This window comes from Cavia porcellus, unplaced genomic scaffold, assembly GCF_034190915.1.
Source record: "Cavia porcellus strain 051 isolate PalLab524CR breed Dunkin Hartley unplaced genomic scaffold, mCavPor4.1 scaffold_21, whole genome shotgun sequence".
NCBI classification, from domain to species: domain Eukaryota; kingdom Metazoa; phylum Chordata; class Mammalia; order Rodentia; family Caviidae; genus Cavia; species Cavia porcellus.
The window spans coordinates 27,089,474-27,116,939 of record NW_026947504.1 but is presented as its reverse complement, the minus strand read 5'-3'; the positions used below and the strand labels follow the sequence as shown (position 1 = coordinate 27,116,939).

The 27,466-nt window shown below is 41.5% G+C and overlaps 1 pseudogene; it reads left to right on the top strand.

Annotated features, from left to right (window-relative positions):
* The first annotated feature begins 399 nt into the window (after positions 1-399).
* On the top strand, positions 400-25,927 carry LOC100721278 (fatty acid desaturase 2-like protein FADS2B; annotated as a pseudogene).
* Positions 25,928-27,466: the final 1,539 nt, after the last annotated feature.

Genomic DNA, 27,466 nt, shown 5'->3' with positions numbered 1-27,466 from the left:
CCAAGAAGCATGGCTGGCCATTTCCTAGCTTCACACAACATGGTGCAACAATACATGCTCTGTTAATGGGGGCTATGGTAGCATGATGAGAAGACTAAGGGAAAGGGTAGGGAAAGAAGACCCTAGGAAGAAGCAGACAAAAGACCTGTGGTGCTGAGCTGAGTTTCCATTTTACCCTGGGGCATAGCAGTCTTCCTTCCAGGACACAGAAGAGAGAGTAGGATTTTGAGTTCAGGCAGACAGCAATGGCTCACAAAGAGGGACTGCTTATTGAAGGGCAGCTTGGGAACTGAGTTAAGAATGAAATCAGGAGAAGCAGGTTGCCATGAAGAAAGCCCAGTGCAGGGTCCAGTGAGCACACTAAGGCACAGGGAGAGAACTAATGGCAGAACAGCCAGGATGGCAAGGGCGTATAGAAGCCAGGGTTCAGAGCTGATGAGTCACCGAGTATGTGAGCAGTGAGTCCCATCTCAAAACAAAAAAGGGCTGGAATGTGGCACAGTGGTTGAGCGCCCCTGAGTTTGGTCTCTAGCTAAAAAGAAAAACTAGAGAAGCGAGTCTAACTTTACAGATCTGACTTGAGCAACCAAGTGTTGAAATACATTATAAGATAAGAAGAGAAGGGGAGCACATGGGAGAGGCCTGGAGGAGACCGACGGGAGGGGTGGGGGCTCAGCAAACAGATCACGGTGTTTCCACCCAAGGGAAACTTCCAGGTGATAAACGCTCTCAGGAGAACGCCCTGCAGTGCAAAGCAAACATGCGCTATTCTTGCGGAAGAAAGGGAATCTGATATTAGATGATCGAAATATTAAAACAGAAGCACTAAATCTCTTGGAAGAGAAGACAGGTAGAATTCAAGACACAGGTGTAGGCGAAGATTTTACAAACAAGCCTCCAGCCACATAGGAAATATCACAAAATATCAACAACTCTGATCCCATCATATTGAAAAGCTTTTGCACAGCAAAAGAAATCATCAACAGAGTGAAAAGACAATATCTTGTATATTTATCTAGAATACATATATTCTAATATATATATATAAGAACACCTCCAAACTGAAAGATCCAACCCAAAAATGGGCTGAAATGACTCCTCTTGGAGAAAAAAGTAGAAATGGCCTTGCTGTGACTTTGAATGAGCCCATTCTGGGGTGCTTGTGGCCCCTCGAGCACAGAGTTTCCCAACAAAATGTCTGCTGATACCTGGGTCAAACTTGTCCTCTTGGCTGTCTCTGCAGGCCCTGACCTGTCTACAGCACTTAAGTTGCAAAAAGCAGGACTTTTCCTAGACCATCTGGCTTCTCACACTTACCTCTCACTGGGGATTCTACTGCCCAGGAGTGAGGTCCATCACTTTATCTTCTGCTAAATAACCACAAAATGAGCAGCATTTCCAAAGGACTGGTGAAATCAAGGTAATCATCACCTTTTCCCTTTGTTGATTACTACTGCGGAAAAAAACCAGCTTCTAGATGAACTCTAAGACACCTTTATTGGTAAGTTAAGGCACAAGCAGGATGATTTCAAAGGGAGTCCAAGGCTGACATGGTGACTGTGGGAGCTGGGAAAGTAGCAAAAGTATCTGAGCACGGAGAGGATGGGGATGGAGAAAGACAATGGTGCTCACACCTGCACCTTCTGAATGAGTGCTGTGGCCAGCCAGCTCCTGGTCACAGAGTTCCTGGCTCTGCCTGCTCACTGCCACTCTTCCTTACTTCCCAGGCACACATCTTACCCCCTGTGGTGGTCCAGGCACTGTGACAGAGGTACACAATCCCAGCATTCAATGAGCCTCAGCTCTCAGCTCTCTAAAGAGACAAGATAATGACAACATGATTTTTTAAAGCTCTGGGAAGGAAGTGTCCTAGGGACCAGGTGTCAATAATAATGAACAGCTTTCCGGAGTGAGTCAGGGGGAGGCTGTACTCAGCATGGTCTTGAGGATCAGGATGGACTTTCACGTGCAGAAAGTGGAAAAACACAGACAAAGCAAAGGGAGCTGCACATGGAGAGCCTCAAATCCATAAAGAGGCAGAGAATGTTTACTGAATGAGGAGGTTGTGGTGCAGGAGGTTGGGGAGAAAGATGTGGAGAGATCAGAGACAGAGGTGTAGCGCTTCACATGATTTAAACCCAAGGTGAGAGACATGGTTATCATCTTCCCAGAACCTACTGGTTTTAGCTTCATCTCCAAACAAGATACGATCATGCCTTTCAGAACAAGAAATACATATCAAAGCTTCAGTGGACTTCCAGTTTCATTCATGTGAATTTAGAGCCACATAGCCCTGACTTCAAATCCCGGCTGCACTACTGACTGTGGCATTTTGAAGCAAAATGTATCTATCCTCTAAGACTTGATAGCTGTACAATGGAAGCAATAGAACCTTGCAGAATTCAGGCGACAGCTAGGGGTTGGTCCACAGAAAGCCTGGCATGTAGGATCTGTTCTGTAAATGCTGGCTCTTCCCTGTTCTCTTCATTTTAACACCCCCTTTCTCCCAATGGGAATGTACTTGCTCAAGAATGTTGGTAACAGAACCCGTTTCACGAACTTTCAAGAACTCACTTTTTTGGGTTCTACTAGAAAATCTTGACTATGTAAGGCTCACTAAACTCTTTGTTATGTACTGTTAATTCAATGACAAATTTCCACACTGTTTTGGGAAACTCTGTAGCTCTTCAGCATCATTGGTCACAGCGCTGACCTGTGAATTTTCCTGGGGTGGGACAGACTGGAAGGCTATTATTACCAGCACACTCCAAGGTGAAATTTCACTAGAGCACAGTGTTCTGCCTCCTGTTCTCAATGCGTCAGGATGTTTTCTTCCCTAAACTGCTCTGAAACAGCAAGCACAGCATGACACTTCTAGTATGGTTCATTGTGACATACAGTGATCACTTTTCTACTCACTGAATCATTCTTTCCTTAATTGGAACTAAGATTTAGGTTTGTACGTTTAAAAAGCATCTTTGACACTTCTATGGCATATAACTTCCCACGAGCATGGGAAGCAGTTGTAGAAACAATGGTCAGTAAAGCCAGACAGGTTCTAGCAGACTCTTTTTATACCATGGCATCTCCAGACCCTCAGTGAAGTGAGACCAGGGCTGAGAGAGGGCTCTCTGGCTCCTGTATTCACTAAATAAGCTCCTTCCACAGAAGACTGTTTAGAGTTCCTCGATATATCCAAAGTTGCTTCGGGATGCAACAGTGTAGATTTCATTGTATTTCCTAGCATAATCCAGCGGTCACCCTGCATCAGACATTAGAGGATAGGAAGAAAGTCACTGAATTGCTATATGAAAGAGATAATAGGCAGCCCTCATCCTGAGAAGTATGCATGTAAGAAAGAAAGGAAATAAGTATTGCAAATTTTATATTACAACAAATATGTCAACATCACTGTAATTAATTCATTCAATCCTCATAATAGCTCTGGAAATAGAGTAGCAAACCTGAGCCCCGTTTAGAGAAATCATGGGGCCCAGGTGGTAGCAGAAAAGCTGGCCTTCTGGTATCAGGAAGACTGAATTCCAGGTCTACTTTCTGCATTTTGGACTGTGTAGTGTTACCACTCCAGAAGCTTTTGTGCCTTCTATGTGCTCAAATTGCAATTGCATTTTCATTTTTAACTCCTCTCACCCCAAATTCATAATAACAGGAAGTTCAGAATCTCTCACTTGTAGAATCCTTCTTCCCCAAACCTGTGTAAATACTAAATTGGAAAGACTATGTCTTTTTTTCTTAAATTTTATTTAAAATGAAAAAGAGAAAAAAACAAACAAACAAACAAAAAAACCAAAGTGGTGTAAGGGTACAAGTAATATAGAACTACAAAAAAAAAAAAAAAAACAGTAAGAAATTACCAGTTAATAGATTACACATTATCATCTTAGAGATAGTTGCTCAAGTCACAGTATCAAAGCATACAAAGCAGACATTCAAACACTGAGACTGCAAAAAGTTGTGTTCAATGATCCAACCAAAAATATTAATATGGTCATCTATTTAACATCCCTAAACACACTTGCAGTTGTATCCTTTAGAGCACTTTTTTCCCCTCTCTTTTTTACAACAAAATTTACACATTTTGGGTCTTATTACTCCTTAGTTCTTATTACTTTTTTTTTGGAAGAGAATAGTCAAATATGGCAAAACAAAGCTGTCAGTCAAAACCAAGGAAAGACATAGTACATGATGTAAAAACAGAGTACAAGGTTATCAACAATGGTTATCATAATGCCTCTTGCTTCCTTAAAAAGAATTGTCTATCTCATTAGGTATTATAAACTTGAACAAAACAGTAGAGAACAAGACCAATAAAACCTAAACATTGTAAACATTATAGGATTTCCAAAGGAGATAACAGTCAAACCAGAATGGGCATCTTAGTGAATCTTATTGCCTTCTAAGTAGTTGCCTATAGCCTCAAACTTGATACTATCATGCAGAACAGAACAGAGTCTAATCAGTCAAAACAAGATAGTGGGACTATTACAGGACTTCAAAACAAGTTAATAGGAAATCAAAAAATTTACTATAATATATCCTGCTAATTTTTTAATTTTTCCCCTTAATTAAAAAATCATGAAAAATAACTAATTTTTTTTAATGAATAAGGGAGAGATTGAGATATAAGAGGACATAACAATATAACAATACAGGTCAAAGCATGACGGTTTCAGCAACCTGGTGCTTCACCCCCAAATAACCCGACTTAATAGTAGTTACCATAGTGTCCGTCTTTTTGCTTGAAATATTTGAATATAACTTCATATACTATAGCTTCAAATATTTCCATATCAAGAAGCCCTGAATAAAGCCATTCCAATTAATAAGTGAAAACTTTATAAGGCTTCAAGGCCACATAATGGGGAATCATGATTACCACATACTTTTATATATTTGAATCATTACTTACATTAGGGAAACTATTCGGTATTCACACATGAGAGATTGATTTATTTCACTTATGAGAATGGTCTCAAGCTGTGCCCATTTATTGAAAAATATCTCAATGTGATCGTTCTTCATAGCTGAGTAATACTCCATTGTATAGAAATACAACGATTTTTTATCCATTCGACAGTTGATGGACACTTGGGTTGTTTCCAAGATCTGGCGATTACAAATTGTGCTGCTATAAACATAGGTGCACATATATCACTGTGGTATGATGCTTTCAGTTCTTCTGGGAATATGCCTAGAAGTGGAATAGCTAGAACAAATGGGACTTCCAATCCCAGCTTTTTGAGAAATCTCCAGACTGACCTCCACAAAGGTTGTAGCAGTCTACACTCCCAGCAATAGTGTAGGAGAGTTCCTTTTTCCCCACAGCCTCTCCAGCATTTGTTGTTGTTGGTTTTCTTGATCCTGGCCATTCTTTCAGGAGTGAGATGAAATCTCAGTGTGGTTTTAATTTGCATTTCCCTAATGACCAATGATGATGAACATTTTTTCATGTATTTATTTGCCATTTGTATTTCTTCATCTGAGAAGTGCGTATTCATCTCAGATGCCCATTTTTGCATTGGATCTTTGAATTTTGAGGGTCTGAGTTCTTTTAATTCTTTATATGTCTTAGACAAGAGTCCCTCGTCTGAGAGGGAGTTCACTAAGATCTTTTCCCAGTTTGTGAGTTTTCTTTTCACTATGCTGGAGATTTCTTTTGACATGCAGAAACTTTTTAATAAGAAGTAGTCCCAGTTAATTGATTCTGGGAAGTATTTCCCGTGCGGTTTGAGGCCAGTTCATGAATTCTCTACCTACCTCTATGTCTTCAAGGTTTCTACCCAATCTGTCTTCCAATAGATTTAGTGTTTCTGTTTTAATATTCAGATCTTTGACCCATTTAGATTTTAATTTAGTACATTGTGATAGGCATGGGTCTAGCTTTAGTATTCGGCAAATGGAGAGCCAGTTTTTCCAGCACCATTTATTAAAGAGACTGTCGTTCTTTCAGTGAACCTGCTTGGCTCCTTTATCAAAGATAAGGTGGCTGAGTGTGTTTGTAGTTGTGGTTGTGTAATCTAATCTATTCCATTGATCTTCGTCTCTGTTTTGATTCAAGTACCATGTTGATTTTACTACAGTTGCTTTGTAGTATAACTTCAAGTCAGGGATTGTGATGCCTCCTGCCTTGCCTTTGCTGCTTAGAATTGCCTTTGCTATTCTAGGTCTCTTCTGGTTCCACATGAATTTTAGGAGTGATTTCTCTAGATTTATAAGGTATGTTGATGGTATTTTTATTGGGATTGCATTGAATTTGTGAAACAGTTTTGGGAGAATGGCCATTTTCACAATGTTTGTTCTTCCTATCCATGAGCAAGGGATGTCTTTCCATTTTCTGAGATCATCTTCAATTTCTTTTTTCAGTGTATCATAATTTTCCCTGTATAGGTCTTTCACTTCTTTTGTAAGAGTAATTCTTAATATTTCATTTTTTTGCTTGCTAGTGTGAAGAGTGTGGTTTCTCTTATTTCCCTCTCTGTGATTTTGTTGTTAGTGTATAGGAATGCTTTTTATTTCTGAGTATTGATTTTGTATCCAGCTACATTACTGAATTTATTTATTATATCTAAGAGTCTTTCAATGGAGTTTAGGAAGTCTTCTATGTAGAGTATCATGTCATCTGCAAACAATGATAATTTAACTTCTTCTTTTCCTATCTTTACCCCTTTCATTTCTCTCTTGTCTAATTGTTCTGGCTAGTACTTCCAGTACTATATTAAATAGGAGCGGTGATAAAGGACATCCTTGTCTTGTGCCTGATTTTAAAGTAAAGGCTTTCAATTTTGGGCCATTTAGTATGATACTGGCTGTTAGTTTGTCATAAATGGCCTTTATTATATTGAGGTAAAGAGCATCTATTCCAATTTTCTGTAAAGTTCTTATCATGAATGAATGTTGGACCTTATCAAAGGCTTTTTCTGCATCTATAGAAATGATCATGTGATTCTTACTTTTGGTTTTATTGATATGGTGGATTACATTTATTGATTTACGTACGTTGAACCATCCCTGCATGCCTGGGATGAATCCCACTTGGTCATGGTGTATAATCTTCTTGATGATTGGCTGCATCCTATTTGCCAATATTTTACTGAGGATTTTTGCATCTGTGTTCATTAGGGAGATCAGTGTATGGTTCTCTTTTTTAGTTGGGTCTTTCTCAGGTTTTGGTGCTAGAGTAATATTTGCCTCCAGGAATGATTTAGGAAGGATTGCTTCTCTTTCAATTTCATTGAAGAGTTTGAGGAGTGTTGGCATTAGGTCTTCTTTGTATTTCTTGTAGAATTCTGTAGTGAATCCTTCTGGGCCTGGGCTCTTCTTTGTAGGTAAGGAGTTAATTACATTTTCAATTTAATTAACAGAGATTGGGTTATTCAGCAGTTTTACATCCTCTTGATCTGTCTTTGGCACTTCATATGTTTCTAACAATCTGTCTATTTCTTCTGTTATCAAACCTTTGAGAATAGAGATTTTTGAAATAGGTGTTGATGATCTTCTGTATTTCTGTAGAGTCTGTAGTGATTTCACCTTTTTCATTTCTTATTGCATGAATTTGAGCTTTTTCTTCCCTTTTTTAAATAAGGTTGGCTAGGGGCTTATCGATTTTATTTATTCTTTCAAAGAACCAACTCTTTGATTCGTTGATTCTTTGGATTGTTTTCTTAGTCTCTATTGCATTGATTTCTGCTCTGATTTTTATAATTTCCTCTCTTCTTTTTGCTTTGGGCTTGACTTGCTCTTCTTTTTCTAGCTGTTTCAGGTGTAGCATCAGGTTATTTATTTGTATTTGTTCTGTTTTCCTGATGTGTGAACTCAGTGCAATAAATTTTCCTCTGAGGACGGCTTTCATTGCATCCCACAGATTCCGGTAAGCTGTATCTGAATTTTCATTTTCTTTTAGGTATTGTTTAATTTCTTCTTTAATTTCTTCCGTGACCCACTGATTACTCAAGAGTGTGTTATTCAGTTTCCATGTGTTTGTGGGATTTTTGCAGTATCTTTTATCATTAATTTCTAATTTCAGAGTGCTGTGATCCAATAACATGCAAGGGATTATTTCAACTATTTTGCATTTGTTTAAATATGTTTTGTGAGTTAATATATGGTCTATTTTAGAGAATGACCCATGTACTGCTGAGAAGAATGTGTATTCTGATGTTGTTGGGTGGAACATTCTCTATATGTCTATCAGGTCCATTTGTTCGCATGTGTCATTCAGCTCTATTATTTCTTTGATCATTTTCCTTCTGGTTGATCTTGGTCCCTTGGTGTCAATGGCGTGTTAAGGTCTCCTGTTTCAATTGTGTTACTGATAATGTTTTCATTTCTGTTAAACTGTTTTATATAACTGGGTGCTCTGGAGTTTGGTCCATATATATTTAAGATAGTTATCTCTTCCTCTTGGAGTTTTCCCCTAACGAGTATGTAGTGACCTTCTTTGTCCTTTATGGTCATTGTTGGTTTAAAGTTCACATTGTCTGCAAACAGAATGGCTACTCCTGCTTTTTTTTTTTTTTTTTTTTTTTTTTGGATTCCTGCTGCATGAAGTATTGTTTTCCGTCCTTTGACTTTCAGTCTGTGAGTATGCTTCTGGGTTAGGTGGGTTTCCTGTTAACAGCATACGGTTGGATTTTGTTTCTTGATCCATTCTGCTAGTCTGTTTCTTTTGATTGGTGCATTGAGACCATTTACATTAATGGTTATAACTGTTAAGTGATGATTTATTGTTAACATGTGATCTCTCTGCTGTTGCATCTTTATCTTTCTGTTCTGCTTAATTATCTGCTTTGCTTAGTGGTTTTTTCCTTTGTGTATCTAAACTGTCAATATTTTTTGCAGGGTTGGCTTGATGTTCATGAAGTTCTTCAGGTGTTCTTTGTCATGGAAGTATCATATTTCACCATCAATTTTGAATGATAGTTTGCAGGGTACATCAGTCTAGGTTGGAAATCATTTTGCTTTAGGATCTGGAAGACTTCATTCCATTCTCTTCTTGACTTTATTGTTTGTGCTGAGAAGTCTGCTGTGATTCGGATAGGTTTTCCTTTATAAGTGATCTATCTTTTCTCTCTGACAGCTTTTAATAATCTATTCTTGTGTTGGATTTCTGGGATGGTGATTATTATATGTCTGGGTGTAGTTTTATTTTTGTTATGACTATTTGGAGTTCTATAGGCTTCACTGATACTGATGTCGGTTTCTGATCTCATGCTTTCAGCTATTAGTTCGCTAAATACCCTCTTGACATCCTTTATGTTGTCCCTTTCTTTTTCATTAATCCCTGTCAATCTTATGTTATTTTTCTTTGCATCATCCTGCAGTTGTTGAATTGTTATTTCCTGATTCCTTGTTATTTTTAAAAGATCTTTTCTTTCCTGTTCACTAGCTGCAATCCTGTCTTCAAGGTCTGAAATGCTATCTTCACTTTCATTGAGGCAGTTTTTACAGCTTTCAGTGGAGTTTTTTATTTCCTGTATATCTCTGTGCATCTGCTTTATGTATTTTGTTTGTTCCTTATATTGTTCATCTAAGGATTCTATCTTTTTGTTTAGTTCCTCCAATTTTTTAACTGTTTTCTTTAGATATATTCAGAATCTCTTTCTTTTATCATTTCTTCTTTTACCTGTGGAGATTATTTCGAGTTTGAATTCCTTTAAAGCTTCCTGGAGTTGCTTGTTCATTTCAGTATCTATTATGTCCAATATTTGAGGTGAATGGCATATATTTTCTTCTATATACATCGCTCCTAGGGTTTCTTGAGATGGGCTGGAGGTTTGAGGTTGTAATTTGGTCTTTCGTTTTGTCATTTTCCTATATTTCTGTGTTTCAAGTGTTATTTGAAAGCTTCCTCAGGGTCTGTTGCAAATACACTTCTATGTTCGCAGCTTCTGGGTCTCTGGCACCCAGTTCCCCCAGGCCGCTGGGCCTCTAGAACCAGTGGCCCTCTTCTGCCTGTTTAGAATTCCATAGTTCCAGATAAGCTGGGCTCCAGGGACACTGTGTGCCCGCCTGCTTGCTGGAAGCTCCACAGTTCTCCAAGCGCAGCTGGAATGGGGAGGCGGATGTAGATGCCTCAAACCCACTTATCCACTTCCTTGCACCCGGAAGCCTGGAGGGTTCAGAACAGTCTGGGCTTGTGGAAGAGTGCACTGGGCACTTCCGCAGGCCATGGGGTCTCTGGAACTGGTGATCCTCACCTGCTTGCTGAGATATCCACAGTCCTCCAGACACACGGGGAGGTGGATCGGAAAGACTATGTCTTATTTCTAACAGGATACAGGACAACCACTGTTTCTCATAGCCATATGAAACAGCTATCTGACACTGGTATCTTGATGGCATGATGAGAGTCCTTCAGGGACAGGCTTAGCCAATCGTATATATACAACCCAGGCCTCTGATACTGCACTCCCATGATCCCTCATGTCTTTGTCTTAAGCCATTGTCACCAAAGCTATCCAGCCTCCTCTGGAAATAACTACTTTATGAGATCTAATTCTTCTGGACTTTGACCAAATACTCAACCCAAGATGTGATTTGCATAGCTGATCTTGGTGGCTGCATATGTTAGGGGGTGTAAGCAGCTGCCAAACAAAACCCATGCTGGTCTTTACAGATTCCTCGTGGCCACTAAACCAAAACAAACACCTCTTTCTTTTGGTGTTCAGTAAGCTAAACAGTGATGTCAGTGTCTAGGGTAGCCTGGCTGCATTGGTCAGGTCTAGAGAGACAGAACATTTGGGAATTAGAAGCATCCACCTGGACTCAGAAACAAGTCCTCTGTAGGAGAGGCTATACTGGTTCTCCAGTGAGTACAGGAAGAGTTATGAAAGCCTGTCTGTGTGTAATCTGTCTCCCCTGAACTTATAAATGAGTGATATGATTAATGGGATGTATTTAGGGTCATGCACCTGAATCTGGATGTTGTGAAGCTGTACCTGAAGCCACTGCTTATTGGAGAACTTTCCCCAGGACAGCCCAGCCAGGAGAGAAACAAAAATGTGAGGTCTCAGGCCCCAGTGTGTGGAAGCCTGGACACAAGGTACGGTGAAAGGCAAGTTTATTACTTTTTATGAACACAACATCTGTCTTACTTGGGCGAGCTCACAGAATACAAGGAGGACTTCTCTCCTCCTTGCAAGCAGCGTATTCCAAGACTTTCGGTAAACAGGTGGAATTATGGCTAGTACTGAAGCCTACATGCAAACAATGTGATGCTGTGCTTTGATAGAATCCACTCACTTATGGTAGTTCTCATTTATCCACAGTTTTGTTCCCATAGTTTCAGTTCGGGAGTAATATCAGAGTAGTGTGCACAGCAGCGATGCATAGACACAAGGATGATTCCTGTCCTGGACTGGGCAAAACAAGATGGTAGGGGGAGAATTCTTCAACTTAACTAGCACAGTGCCCAATTCACAGCTGATCAGGTATTTCTGAAAATTTTCTATCTAGTATTTTTGGACTACAATTAACTGAGGGTAACTGAAATTGTGGCAAGTGAAACCCTGGGCCCCAGGACCTAACCCACTGTAAATGAGTGGATTCTGCACCTTTTAATGCCATATTTAGATCTTTAGGAGTCTTGAACCTCTGTGAAACTAAGGCATAGAATTTTCTGGCCCCAGGTTCCACAGGAAACCTACATCTCTGAACTCCCACTTCATGCGGGGCAGCACATATACATTTTTTTCAGTGATTGCAGAAATTACATGTTTGTCGCCTACACCTGTGTTCCCTGTAAAACTAAGTTTCATGAGAGCAGGAAACACATCTGTCTTGTGTTCCTTGAGGGCCAGTATGGGGCATGTAAAAGGAAACCCATAAATTTCTGCAGAGTGAAAGATATAATTAAATTATATCCTAACTGGGATTCTTTTTACACTTGGAGACCTTATCATTCTTGGAGAACAAATCACTCTCTGAAGCTCCTAGAGCTGGTTTACCAAAGAAACGCAGTTCTCCATTACCTCTCTCCAGCCCCAAGTTTTTCAGTATTCCTGAGGACCGGTGACAGTCTTCCTTCACTATGTGGCTGCATGAAATACTGTCTTCCACAGGACAGGGTCTCAGTCAGACTGAAAATTCACTCAACTTGTTTTATATAAGCCTTAAAGCACTTTTACTGCATGGTGAATAATCCCATTTTTATGATTTATTTTTTAAGACAAGTTCTCTTAGCTTCTCTGAAGCAATTTGTGCTAAGTGCTGACCCACATATTACTGTGAAATAGAGCAAGGACTTTCTTCACCCTGTAGAAATGAGGAATCAGACTCCCCAAGGCAGTGGAAGGAGCAGGACTAACTCTGTCCAGGGCTGAGGCCAACACCTTTACTCTGTAGCCCTGGGCTCACCCACACAGCTGTGGATCAGTGCATTGCTCTGTCTAGGAACCTGGATCCCAGGGGTGGATGACTGGAAATCATCCTCCAGCCCTGCCTCACTAAAAACTGTGCAGTTTAGACCAATTCCTACATTTCTCTGTGTCTCAGTTTCTCTCCGTGTAAAACAACTACAATAGCACCAATCTGTAAGTTACTGAGAGGGTGATAAGAAAGAAAGAAGCAATAAAATCATTTTGAATATTTATAATGTACTAAATGCTCAATAAAATGTATACATTATCATGAACCCAACAGTGGTGGTAGTAATTTAAAGCCTCCAGATATGTCCCCTTCATTTGGGAAAAGTGGCCCTAGGCTAAAAGGGAAAAATGCTGCAAGGGTCAATCAATTTTTCTAAAAGTGTTCTGCAGGAAACACCTACTAAAGCTGGAGTGCTGCGTGAGCACCTTTACTTAATACAGCATCGGTCTCCGAAAATAAACATCTACCACAAGTTTTCTTTCATACCTCTCGCATTCAGGCTGCTGTCCAGGGAAACCTGGGTGTGAGTGTGAATCAGTATCAGGAGGTGTGGGCGGAGGTCTGGCATCTGTCACTGCCCCGCCCATTAAAGCCAGTCTCCCTGCTGGAATCCAGTGATCTTTCATTACTGTGCAATCAATGGGCTGGAAAAGTGGGCCAGGCTGCAAGCAACTCTAGAGATGACTGATTAACATCAGAGTCATTCAAATCATCTCTAGCCACCAGAATTCCCAGGAGTAGAGAGAGCAGCTAATCCAAACTCTTGGTGACCAGTGGCTTCGGTCGAAATTGCATCAGCAGAAACTTACATGTGAAGTTTGGCTCCTACCGTTATTTTCATAACTCCTTTTTAGTCCCAGTTTCTCCCTTTTCTTCGAGCTGTACAACCTTGGTCTTTCATTTTGTTTGGATTCTTTTGTTTTGTTTCATTTCATTTTTTCGTAGCCTGATCAGCGATAATGTCAGCTACACTTGTCATTTTTTGCAGTCCACTGAGAAGCTCTCAATGAAGCCGATCCTTAGAGCTACTCTAAGGGCACTATATTGCTTTGTGCTCACCAGTCTCTGAAATGGTCCCCTGGATGCGTTCAACAGTGAAAAGCTAGCAAGACAGTGTGCACCAGTAACCATAGTAACACAGATCCATTAAAATCCCCGACCCTACATAACCAGAGCTCAGTTGGCGCCTAGATCATACTGATGGTCTGAAAGGCAGTTGTTGAACTTAGGCATCTCTCAAATCATCCTTCTCCCACCAAACCACTGCTCCTCCTTGAGCTCCTGAGCAGTTAAAGGAGAATTCACAAATTCCTACTGGTCTTTCTCAACAAAACAAAACAAAACAATCACCACCTGTGTTCAAATATTTCATTTGTTTTTAGTTGTTTTTTTAAATTCTGGACAGATAAATCTGTTCGTCCTCATGAAATGATATTGATTAAATCTGATTACTATGTTAAGATAAATTACTCCTGGTTTCACTGTGTCCCGCCCAGCACTGTTCCCTTTACAGCTGCAGCTGGTGGAAGGCTTTCAGGAACTCAGCAGGATGCTGGAGGCTATGCACATGTTTGACACCCCACTGCAGTTCTTCTTTCTCCACCTCACCCAGATCTTGATTTTAGAAGTCCTGGCCTGGCTCCTCATATGTCGCTTTGGCAATGGCTGGACTATTATCATCTTGGTTTCCTTTCTTGTCACAATTTCACAGGTAAATAACTACCCTAAACCAGGTTATGGCCCCAGGGAAAGGCTGGCTGACGTTTCTTTACTCTTTAGAGTTGGCAGCAGCCAGACACCTGCATATAGACAAGGCCAGCCCTTTATCACCAGGTACTAACCTTATCTGGGCTCTAGGTCTTTCATCTCTGAAATAAAGATAATGGTGAATATGGAATTATTCTGAAGAAGACTACACATACCTAGCACATGGGTGCAGGGTTTCACTAATAGCAGTTTCTTCCCTTTACTCTGGTTTATTTCTAAAATTTCAAGAACTAACATCCTGTCCTCAACTGTATACTGTCCATTTTTTTAACCTTTCAAGATTTACTGGAAGTTCTTCAAGGGCAGAGAAGTCTACGTTTTAGTACATGAGAATAGAAGCACACGTGTTCCTTTGTAAATGACAGATGGTAACTGACGCTTAGTGGGGCACTGGGTCAACACTTGGTAAGTAAAGTAGGGCTCTCACTGTGGCTTCCTATAAGCACGAAGCTGAAGATGGATCTGAAGGAGCCTCACATGCACTCAGGGAATGTGAAGGGAGCTGCCCATGAACAGAGATGTCACTCAGCTGAGCGCCCTGTGAAACAGAAGGGGGTGACTGTGACAGGCTGGAAAAGCATATGCTGTTGTTGGAACAGAATGGGGCATTTTGTTCTCATCAGAACAATTGGGGAAGGTTCTGTAGAGAATTCAAACAAATGTATTTCTACATTCCAGAATTTTTATGTTAATTTTTCCTTGACAAAACAATTTGCTTTATTCTTTGGAAAGCAACTTTTAAATTGAAAAGGGAAAGAAAAACCACATGCCTTTGATGCTGAGCATGAGCTGGGCACCTTGCACTGTAAACTGCATGACAGCCCCAGGAGTCAACGCTATTCCCTGCATAAATCAAACAAGTAACTCAGGGTTTGGCCTTCTGAGCGCTCGCCAGTCGTGTAGCTAGAATTGGTGGAGATGCTAAAGTTGCATGACTCCAAAGTCCAAAGGTTTTTCAGTTCACACTGGAGGATCCAGGGAGAGGGCAGGAGCACATTCCGGGCTGGGAGAGCCACGTGACCAGAGGGAGGGAGGCAGGAGAGGTGGGATGTGCCTTGAAGGACTCTCCTTCAGGCTCGGGGTATCCTGGAGAGCTGGGGCTGGGTCTCCTTGACTTCCTGTTTCTCAGCAACTTTGTCTCCTCTAGGTTCAGTCCAGATTTATGTAGCATGACCCAGGACACCTTTCTGCGTTTAAGAAGTCCAAGTGGAACCATCTAATGCACAAGTTTCTCATGTGCCACATGAAGGTACAGGATGCTGGGAACAGGGACATGCTAGCTGTCACTCACCGAGGCAGGAGTGTCCAATCAGTGAACCAAGTTTACAACACCCCATAGATAAATACAAAGGCACTAAGGATGGGGAGTGTGTATACCAGTATGTAAAAAGACATCACTAAGTACATGCTAAATCAGAATTTTAAATTTAATGAGGAAAATGTTTATTCCTATTTAAAAACCTTCCATTTTTCATCGCTCTGATAGACATCTGGTGCAAGTCCTGGCACCCCAATGCCCTAAGGAACTACCTCATGGAAAAACAGTGTGCACCTTATTTTAAGCGTGAAGAGGTGTGCTGTAAAAACACAAGTGGGAACATTGGAGAAGAAATGTGCCTTCTGGCTGGGAAGTCCAGTTAGCAAGATCAGGTTTAGAATGACAGGGCTAAACAAAGAAACAGATGCAGGAGAACAGATAAAAGTCAGGAGAAGCAACAGTCAGGAGAGGCCAGAGGTGTCTAAGTGAGAGGCAATTGAAAGCCCCAGACTTCTGGAAGAAGCAGGTAGAGATGGTGGCAGCTGTTTTGAACCTTTTCTCATGAGCCCTAAGAGGCAGGTGACTATCTGTAGCTCCCAGAAGGGCTCCTGGCATGCGCTAGGCCCTCATACAGTGTGGTCTGACTGCATGTCTGGGTGAAGGAAGGAATGAGCTAGGTGAGGTTCAGGGTTCACGAACAGTTTTGAGGGCTGACTCTGTGTGGTCTCAGGCCAAACTGTGCTTTACCACTGCCTGTGTTATCATCGATGGCAGTGGGAGTCAAGCAAAGTATCTACACTTCTGTGGCTTTCTAGGGTTCATGACAGTGCACTTAAGCAAATCTTTCTGTTCAAGGACAGATTCATAGGCGGGCACTGTACTATCTCAGAGTTCCTTCCTTCTTCCTCAACGCAGTGGGCCTGTCTATTATTAAGAACAGATACAGAGAACAATTGGTTATTTGGTTTCTGGGTCTCAAGCAGCTCAGAAGTGGCTCACTAATGAGAGGGTGAGGAGAAGGCAAGAGCCTGGACAGCAACCAAGTGAGCCAAAACTACAAACCACAAATGACAGAGAGGGAGAATGGCCTGAACTGCCACGAGCCCAAAGCCTGCTAAGTGCCACTTTGGGGACCATCTCTTCAGCCTCCTGTGATTTCACAGGGGGGACATCACAGCACATCTCTGTTTCAGCGGCAATGGATCTTTAAAGGGGTTAACTACTGAAGCTAGTGCCTGCAAACTGCTGAGCAGAGAGCTCACAGCTCTGCATCAAACAGGCAGGCTCCATCCTGGATACGACTGGGACTGGGAGGCACTTGAAATGTTCAAACACCGATCCTCAGCTCCATGACCAATGTTCTCATTCAGTCACGCTCTGTTGGAGTCTGGGCTCAGCTTATGAGAAAGAAAGCTGGAAGTCCAAGATAACCACAGCCAGGGATGAGCCCTTCCATGGGAACCCAGCCACTCACCAGCTGGGCCACTTTGAGTAGGATCCTCAGGGTGTCTGAACCCCAGCTTTAGGTGTCAGATGAGGGTTAGTGAGCAGTGGCTGCCACCTGTGGGGTTGGTGCTAGGGGTACATATAAGTAACCCTACATGTCACATGTAACACAATGCCTGGAAACACTTAGCAGTTATCAGCCATAGCGAATATTGTGCATAGCCTTTTCCTCACCAAAAGAAGGGTCAAAAATCATTACAGAAAATGTTTAACTGTGGTTGTGTTAAGGAGATGGAATCAGAGCATAAATCGCAGCATCCCTGACTTGCAAGACTTAGTCAGCTATTCTTGCTGTCATCTTTTCATTGAGCAGAGAGAGCTTAAGGTAGATTAAATGGCACAGTATCGGCTTTAGATTCCTGTTGGAGATAGGTCTGCCCCTCAAAACAGTTAAATGAATAATAAACTGGAACTTCACATGACAAGTTCCTTTGACTCACACTATCCGTGTAGACACACTTGCTCACCCTCTCTGCCCACCCATGCTGGACAGATGAGGGGGTTCTGGGCTCGGGAATATTCCCTCAGGGGAAAGCAGAGGCAGTCTCCTGTGCTGAGGAGTCTCTGGAAAGAAGTCATCTGCCCTACATGTCCTTGGCTGTTCATCTGGCGCCAGTGTGTGGTGTATTTCCAGTTAGCCCCACCTCAGTGCTTTCTCTCCCATGAGCCTAAATATGAACATGACTCTTTCTCTAAAACAGTTTTGCTCTAGCTGAAATCAGTCTAAATAACTGCTGTGATCAAAACCAGAAAGTGTGAGATGTCTCCTAAAGCGAAGCCAGAGTCCTCTGATATTTAGCAGTTGGAGCCCATGACTCACAAGCAAAATGAATACGGGCTTGGGCTGTGTGCAGAGGAGAAAACCACTCGTAGTGGTGAGGAAGCAGGACAGGAGGGGCTGACAAAGTGAGAAGCGGCAGCATCATGACTTTCACGGGCAGGCAGCACAGCTTAAAATTTCGAACCCTGACTTAATACCAATCCTTCCCCTTATCCCAGGAAAGGCACAGATACCAGTGAGTGTCTTTGAGATTTTCAGTTGCTAGCTATAAAAAGATAAGTAAATTCTAGTCAATGCAGTGTAGGTATGATGAAAAAGCACGGCTGAAACAAAACATTTTGGACATTTGAAAATCCAAAATTCTAATTGCTCCAGAATCCCCCAGGTTTGGAGAATCAACATGAAGTCCCAAGTGGAAAATTCCACACTGTGAGCCTTTGTTTCATGCAAAAGAATTATTTAAAATACGTAAAATTAACTTCCTCTATGTGGATAGGGTGCCTGTGAACCATAAATCAATTCCATATTTAGACTCAGGGTTTAACTCCATGACATCTCATTTTATTATGCAAATATTTTAAAATCCAAAGATGCTTGAAATTCAAAACTGTTGTAGTCCCAAGCCTCAGCTAAAAGATACTTAAACTAAACTAAACTCAAAATAAATTCCCTGTGGCAAAGTTTTCAACCGCCATCTCCATCCTGCAATTTTGAAATTTTGAAAACAATATAAATTAAGTGGTGCTATTGGGATAATGAAGCAAAGTGTCTGAGATTAAGGCCTCTCTAAAATGTTTGGTGGCAGATGTCAGGCAGCAGCGAGCATGTAGCTTCTTGCAATCTTGGTAGCCTCACACGTGAGGAACCATGCATATCATAAAACTCAGGGTGGCCCAAACAACAGGGGTTCAAGTTCAGCTTGACTTTGGTCCAAAGTCCATGCTCTTCCTTTGGCCTGAGAACAGGTGATCATCATTGCTGCACAGAGCGTGAGTGGTCAGGCAGCCTTCACAGATGATGGGAGAGGTATTGGGACAGTTGGCCTCAAGGGAGGAATGGAAACCAATGAGTTCAATCTGAGGACTGAGATACTGTGAGGCATCCAATAGGAAATTATTTGGAAAGTGGCTTCCCATTCAGGCAAGTGACCAGGAGATTAGAGCTAGAGATTCTACTGGAAGAATGTTCAGTCATCTTAGAGATGAGAGGAGAATTCTGTTCCATATGACCAGGGGTGGGTGGAGGATGGTTGACTGTATGGACTATGAAAAGGCAGTACTAACATGTCCAACCTTAGAACATACTTATTCCCTCCCACCACAGAGACATTGCACCCAGGGCAGCATCCTTCAGCAGAAACAAAACACTAGCCACGTTGGTATAATGGGTTATTTTAAGTTTTCTACCAATCATAAAAGCTATCACTATTATCTTCCACACATTCAAAATATTATTATTTCCAAATGCAACTGACCTAAAAATTAATCACAGCATGTTTTTATTTCCCTTTTCATACTGAATTTTCAACATCTATTATGTAGTTCACACTTACAGCCTATTCAACTAGTCACAGGCACATAGTGGCTACTACCTTAGCCAGTGCAGGCCCAGGACATGTATAAGTTATTGAAGGATGACAAATATGCAATAAAGAAATGACTGTTTCTGCTTATTTTTTCTGTAAATGATTAGCATACCTGAGGATAAAGCAGACATCTCAGAAGACCAACATCTTACATTAGCATGTCACATCTCCCTGAGCCACCCATGAAGATAAATACTGTAACAGTGCATTGCCTAGAGATGGAATTAAGCTTCAAGGAAGTGGGTAAGTTGCTCAAACTACACTTCAGCATTGCTGCATGTAGCCTATGAAAGTTAACTTGATATACTCCAAACCACTTCCTCCATTGAAACCTTCAGACTTTCAGTGAGAGAGACAAAAAACAATCACAAACTAATCAGAGGTGATCCAAGATTAGCATCAGCTAAAATAGTTTATGCTCACTTATTTTATAGGAGAACATTGATGCTGGGGCTTGCAATGATCTTAGCTAAGCTCTCCCCCACCAGGAGATCACTCCACACTCAGATTCATTATTCTTTGAAATAGTCATTGCAGTAGGATACCTGGGGCTGCTTTTCCCAGAACTAATTAAAATCTTGGAGCTGAAGCATCTATTTAAAACAGAAATAATATTCTCTGATCCCCCTACCACTAAAATGCTTTAAAATGATGATCAAACAAGAGAAGAATGGAAAAGTAGTTCTTTCCAGCCAGTTTTCATATTTTCATTATCAGGAGTTGTTTTAGCCTGAAGCTCTGTTGCTATATCCAAGGATTATTTCTTCATAAACTATGGGAGCTCTTGTCCAATGAGTCACTGTCTGAGCTAGAGGGGGACAGGGGCAAGAAACTCAAGTATCTTGACTTTTGAGGAGACATACAAAAAGCTCTGACAGTGATGAGTATTTGGGGTGTAAATTCTTTTAGCTAATCATCCCTCTCTTCCATTTAGGGTCTGTCTGCACACTAGTGGAATTACCATCACTTCCAATATCATGTAAAAACAAACATCTACCCCTAAAGATCCACATATCAATGGAGGCCCAGTGTTTGTGATTGAAGAATCCCAACCTGTCAAGGTTTGCTTTACCATCCCAGACACCTGATGCAAGTTACTGGGGGTGATGCCTGGAACGGCTTCCTTTCTTACCTAGAAAGATAAAGATGAGAGTTTTGGCTTCACACCGTGTGAGAGCACTGCCTTTTTTCTTTATGTCCAGGAAACAAACTCTGAATCATGACTCTATGACCCTAAAGGTCATCTAGTCAACCTCCTGGAGCAGGTGTCACTCTGATTGCACAGCCCCAATGACAGGTGAATCCCTGTTCAGTGCTTATAACCACCCCTGAAGCAACATAAGTAAATGTTAGAAAACAGAACCAGGTGACCAAGGGTGACATGACTCTCCAAAACCTAACTAGGTTATAGATAGATGCTCATAAAGACAAGGTAATCAGTACATTCAGTAAGCACTAAAACCCAAACATCTAAACACCTAGCTATCTCAACTAATGCTAGTCCCATTAGGAAAGACAGTGCTGTTATTTTTAGTTTATATTCATTTATACATGAGGAGGAAAAAAGAGGAAAGATGGGACAGCTCTAATATGTTTCCTACAGGGAACATGCAGATCTCAGGGGTCAGATATGCAGGGAAATGATAGTGTCTTCCATAAAAACTTGATTGTTAAGAAATATTTTTGTCAATTATTGCCTAAACCTATTTGGTACATCAGCAAAAATCTGTGCAACTATGGGAAAATAAATTTTCCCAACTTTGGGAGACTTGTCCTCTTGTCCCCTGTGAAACAGGAAACAGTGTCTTCTGCTTACATAGAGTGTTCAAGTTGTTGACTGTGATTCCAAATCAGTTGCTTTTGACAAGGGCTGCATAAACACGTTGGCTTGTCCTGATTTCTGTGGATTTGTGTGTCCACCCCAGAATTGTAAGATGTCAATGTCACTAATGCCCCCCTAATGGAGGAGCCTGACTCTCTCCAGCCATGCCTTCTAGATGCTGTTCCTCAATGCACATACTGCATCGTCAGGGAGCCACCCTCCAGCTTCTGCAGCTGCCCTGGGGACACATCCCTAAGACCTCAGAGTCTTACCTGCCATAGTTCTAAATCATGTTGCAAGATACCACTGAAACTTACTTAAGCTCTGAAAGTCAGTGGGTTCACTTCAAAAGCATTTTTGATGAGTCCTGCACTTTTCTTTTCTCCCCTCTTTCCTGACAACCTTTCTAGTGCTTTCCTCAAACCCTGATTTCTTAACAAGCACTGATTAAATCTTCTACATTCTGTGCTCCTATCCAGCATGATTTGAAATCCTCCTTTGGGGTTACACTTAATCATGCCATCCAGGTTTGTTAAATCCCAAGCACTTTCCATCAGTCTGTTTTTCTGGTTTCTTACTACTGATGTACTTGGAGTTTGAGGAGCAGCTGAAAATGGCTATTACTTTATCACCATATGGCTTTTTGTGACAGTAAGAGAAAGAAGAGCCCCCATACTGTCCACATAGAAGAAAAGCATGTATACATAGGAAGGAAGATACCAAGCAGGAAAAACAGGAGTCAAACACTCCCTATAGTATAAAACAGAGTAAATATAGAAAAATATAGATTGGGTATGAATCACCATGTATTCCTTTGTTGGATAAGCATTCACCACCACCATGAGGTAGAGATGCAGCCATCACTTCTATGTCCCCTTGCAAAGAATTTACTGTCTGTGTGCCCTGATCATATTAAACAAGTAAAATCCTAAGAAATGAACCCTCCTTAGTTAAGGAAAACATGATTATATTAGTATGCAATCAAAGTGTCTATGTAATATGTGTAAGTGTTCTGTGATGCTATCACCATGTGTTAGGCAGTCACTGTGTCAGAGCCATAAAGGGGAGAAAAGAGGAAAGATAGATCAGGTTGGAGTTGCCATGTCAGTATCTTACTCACATGACCGCTTCTAAGTAGTTACTTTCTTGTAGCTGGGACTAAATCCCCTGCATGCACAACTTAAAGCAAGAGGCATTTGTTTCATTCACAGCTTGAGTGGGTTCAGTCCATGGTTGATGGCTCCCAGGCAGAAACTGCATGGTGGGAAATACAAGGTGGAAAAGCTGCTCACTTCAGAGCAGCAAGGAAGCAGAGAGAGAAGGAAGGAGCCTGGGGTAGATAGCACACCTTCCGGGCCACACCTCATGACCACTCCAACCAGTCCTCACCTCGTAACAGCACAGATCAAACAGCACAGTAGATTGATCAATAGATCAATCTACTCATGAGCAGAGTGCCTCCAGGATCCACTAATCCCCAAGAGTGCCACCTCCAAACATGAGACTTTGGGGGTACATTTTAAATCCAAACCAGGGGAGCACGAATTGAATGAAACAGAGGAGCCTGTAATTCAGGTCTAATCCTGCTCCTACCACTGAAGCAGAGCTAGGAAACCCATCAGATTCCATTCCACTAAACAGGAGGAGGACAGACCTCAAAAGTGATTCCCATAAGAAGTTTTTAAAAGTGCTGAAAATCCTCATAGTAAAATGGTAAAATCCATCTGTGCGAGGATTGCTTGTATTTAATTAAAGAGAAAAGATGCCAAAATATTTACTCCCATTTCAGTTCTGGTTCCTCAGATTTCACAGCCAAGGGACAGATGGTTGTATCTGTACAGATTACATCTGTGTGCTCATGTGCGTGTGTGTGCATGCACACACACACACACACACACACACACACACACACACACTGTGATAAGCAGAGGTATTGTTTCTTACTTTTTTATTTTTGTTCCAAGAAGAAAATTAAATTCATTGACTATGACAAGCAGCATCTGTACTTCTACCTCGGTGAGTCTCCCAGATCACTTTCTATATTGTTTGATTTCCCTAATGCATGCAATTGTCAAGCCAGAACGCACGATTACACTCCTGATGCAGAGAACAGTTCATCTTAACTGTCACTGAGAAAGCCAGCATGTCTTCACTCAGACCCACCTGTGCAAAAAAAAAAAAAAAAAAAAAAAAAAAAAAAAAAATCTGAACAGGAGCAATGGAAAAGCAGACAGACATTTTTAACAGGCATCTCCTCCCTCCAGGCTTCAGAGAAGGAAGGAAGCAAGGAAGGAAGCAAGGAAGGAAGCAAGGAAGGAAGGAAGGAAGGAAGGAAGGAAGGAAAGAAGGAAGGAAGGGGAGAGAGGGAGGGAGGGGAAAGAGGGAGGCAGGTACCCATGAGGGTGGGGAGGCACAATGCCAGGCGAGAGGACCTATATCTGGGACTCGCATTTTGTAAAGGCTAAACAGGATCAAGAGAAAAGAATACTGGCATTGTGTAGAGAGGGAAAAGAGGTGAAGCACTGAAGCATTTATAGTGTGCTAAGTAGCAGCAACCAGAGTTGAAAGTCACTTTTCAAGCTTCTGTGTGGAGGAAAACTTGCTGTTTTCCACACCCTGCATAGAGATCTAGAATACATGAGATCTGCACATAAATATGTATCACTACATGTCCGTATGTTGAGCCAGATTGGGAGCAAAGAAGCTTCACTGAGCAATTCTGGTAACAGTGAAAGAATATCTTAATCAAAGAGGTTTGGCCCTCCTGTACCAAGATCAAACTCATAACAGCTCACAAAGGAATGTTCAAGGAATTCCTAAATCTGCTCATGCTTGCCCATTTGGGAAGTGAACCAAAATCAGGGAAGGAATCAAACAGTGTGTGTAGGCCAGTGATTCTCAACCGCGAACAGTTTTCTCTACTGAGGACATTTGACAGTGTCTAGACATGCACTGACAGAGAGTGGTCCTTGTATCCTTTGGGTAGAATGTAGAGATGTTGCTGGGTGTTTTATGCTGTGCAGGAGAGCCCATAACAAGGAACTGTCTTGGCTCAAGACCCAGCAGGGCTGAGGCTGGCAAACCCCTGCAGGTGATGTGCATTGCCCACATGTGGACCACTGGTGACCACCTGTAACATGCCAGGGAGCATGGCCACTGTGTGGTTTCAAATGCACCACCCCTCACTCTGCCTCTTCCACAGCTGGATTCATTTTCCCATTCTACACTCTCATCTTCTGATCCTTCTCTGGCAAAACCCAACAGAGGGATGGGAAATTGGTGCTTCGTTTTGAAAGGAAGTGAACTACATCCTACCTGAATATGCAGTTGCACAACAAAGCACTTATTGTTCTGAACTTTTGTGAAAAACTGTGTCTCTGCCTCCTCTCTGTGGTCACACAATCTGCCCTTACCATGTGAGGGATAAGCAGGGCGTGGATTCCCTGCAGAATGCCCACCTCACAGGCCCCACTGCTCCAAGAGCTGTTTCATCATGTCCTTTTTCTTTAAGTGCCAGTGTAGCACCTTGGGGCTAAGTAAGGTATAATTCACAAAGTCCCAGAGAAACAGAGCTGGAAAACTGTTAAGGGCATGAAGCCAGATTTTATTCAAATTTCTGCAACACGGGAGAGATACTTCAGTATGAACTGAGATTAGCTGTCTGAAAAGTGGGAGACAGGCTTTGAAATTCTAGGGCATGCTAAAGACTAAAACTGAAAGATACCAAAAGATGGGGTTGGGGTGGAGGCATTGGCCAATATGATTAGGTTAAGCCAACATCTGCTAATTAGCCCTTATGGATGGCAGGCTCAGACCCTCCTAGAGAGGCTGGAGACAGGGCCCATTCTTCCTGAGGATAGCATTTCAAAGGAAGGACTCCCAGAATTCTGGCTGTTGGAAAATAAATCTCAAAGGGAGACAGAAAGACTTTACAATTGTGTATTTTTTAAAGGACTTAGCTAAGAAAAAGGGGATCAGCCACCTATACTCAAGTTGAGGCTGGAACAAATGACAAATTCTTTGAAAAGCATAGAGCTTGAAAGGGAATATGAAAGGGATTTGGGTCTTCCCAGAGACATGACCTTGAGCACAGAATCTGTGCTAGAGTTGGTTCAAGTTTCTAAATGATGCGTTGAGAGTTTGCAGTCTTCATAGGCCAAGTTCAAGGCTCAGTCCGAAAGAGAGCTCAAAAGACCCTAGCTAGAGCTAGGTTAAAGAGGTGCTCTCAGTCCAAAGCCAAAGAACCTTTGTGTTCTCTTTGTGTTCCTGATGACATTAAAAAAGACACAGATCTTCAGTGCTTCCCTAGCTGTTGTGAAGGAACTTGAACCTAGTGCCCACTTCCTTCTTTGCTCAGGTGGGTGTGTGTGTGTGTGTGAAAGAGACAGACAGTTGCTGATTGGCATTGGGGTCCCCTTCTGCTCATTCTGGTACTTTGCTATTGTTCTTCTTCAGTTGTACTCCCCTTGCTCATACCTGGGTATTTCAATGGACAGTCCCTGTAAGTGATGTACCTTCAAAAGGTCTGGGTGGTGAGTATTGACTCATGGTAGAAACTAAATCAGGTGGAGAAGGGGGTGTAAATATCTTGGTGCTCACCTGAGGTGGCTTACTGGATTAGCAGGACATAAGACTGAGCCACACACAAAGGGACTCCAGCCCAGCAAAGAGGAAATGAAATGCTCAGGGCATCTAACTTTCAAGTGCTTTTTCTTTCAGGACATTGCACTTGTCAGCAGCTTTTACATTTGACATTTCATCACTTTTGGCCCTTTTTATGAAATTTTTGGAACCAAGTTGCTCACATATATGGTCAAGTAATAATATGCTTTTACTTCCATTACTTAGATAGTCCTCTTAGCTTCCTTATCAGGGCTGTGTGTGATGAGCCAAGGAGTATGACACCATGGCCAGTACCTGGAGCTGAGGTATTTAAGGAATGCAAATAATAATAATAATAATAATAATAATAATAATAATAATAGCTGAAGTAACTGGATAAGACAAGATAATTGCAAAAAGAATTTACCCAATCTCATTTTTGTAACTTGCTTTATTCCCAAAAGCAGCATAACTCTATGTTTTTATTTGGACAGACACCAAACCCCCACAAATAGTCATGATACGACAGTTTTGAAAGGTTGCTTTAGAATTAGAGATCTTTTTTGGGCCCCCAAATCAAAATGAATTCAAGCCTTCATTTTTTTCTAAGTGGCCCTCTTCATCTTTCCGATTTTTCATTCCTTGTTTTGTGGATTAGTGTTTTGAACACTCAGTAATGATAAGGATAATGACAGCTATTCCATATCAGATTCTGTTAAAGCCTTTACAGGTATTATCTCATTTGATATAAACCAGTCCAACAGTCCACAATAGAGATAGTATCATCTTCATGTTATTGCTAAAGGAATTGAAGATTAGAGATGTAATCACCTAGCTAGCATGATAGAACAATAAGGATTAAGGCAGGTGCCAAGATAGAACTTGAACCCAGCTCTGTCTGATGGCATGACACAGATTGTCAACCACTTTGCATGTGTTCTTGGAGAACCTGATGGCTTTTCCAGCCTTTCATTAGAGCTATAGAAATCTTCGCAGGCGCTGCTCCTATGAATTAGGAAACAAGGCAAACCCAGTGGCTGTGTGTCAACTCTCAACTGAAAGGCATTTGAAGAAGTACAGGAAAGACCTCCTAGTCACTGAAATCATGGAACTTCTTTTGTTACTCCAATTTTTGGCCAGTACTGCCCACGGTTATGCAAGCCCAGCGAATGCAGCTGTAACTCCCTCCAGAATCATTCCTCCTGGCTTTTGTTGCCCAAAAGGATTCTCAAAAGTCCACAGATTACATGTCACTCGTATACCAATGAAGATGAGCAAAGAGGAGAACCAAGATTGGCTGAGCACCCAAGTAAGTATGGAAATCCTCAGAGGAAGCCCTTCAACTCAGGCTGACTTAGTAACTGGTCACCTCACACAAGAATAACTCAGCTTTCTAGAATGCTCTCCAGGGCCTGTAAACACTGTTTGGTATGAACACTTTTGCTGTATGAACCATGCACATTTTCACTTTACAAGTTGATAAAATTGAGGTGTGGAAAGGTCCAGTAACTTATACAAGGTCACATAACTAACCAGTGACATAAGCAGGCTTATACCCAGGTGGTTTGGTTATAGAGACTTTCCTCTAAACTAAGATCCAGTTGTCTACAATCCAGGAGCCAAATCTGGCCCACTGCTTGTTTGTATAAGTAAAGTTTTATTGGGACATGGGCATGTTCATTCAGTTACATATTATCTGTGTACTCACATGGTACAGTAGGAAAACAGAACACCTCTAAATTAAAATATTAAAATATT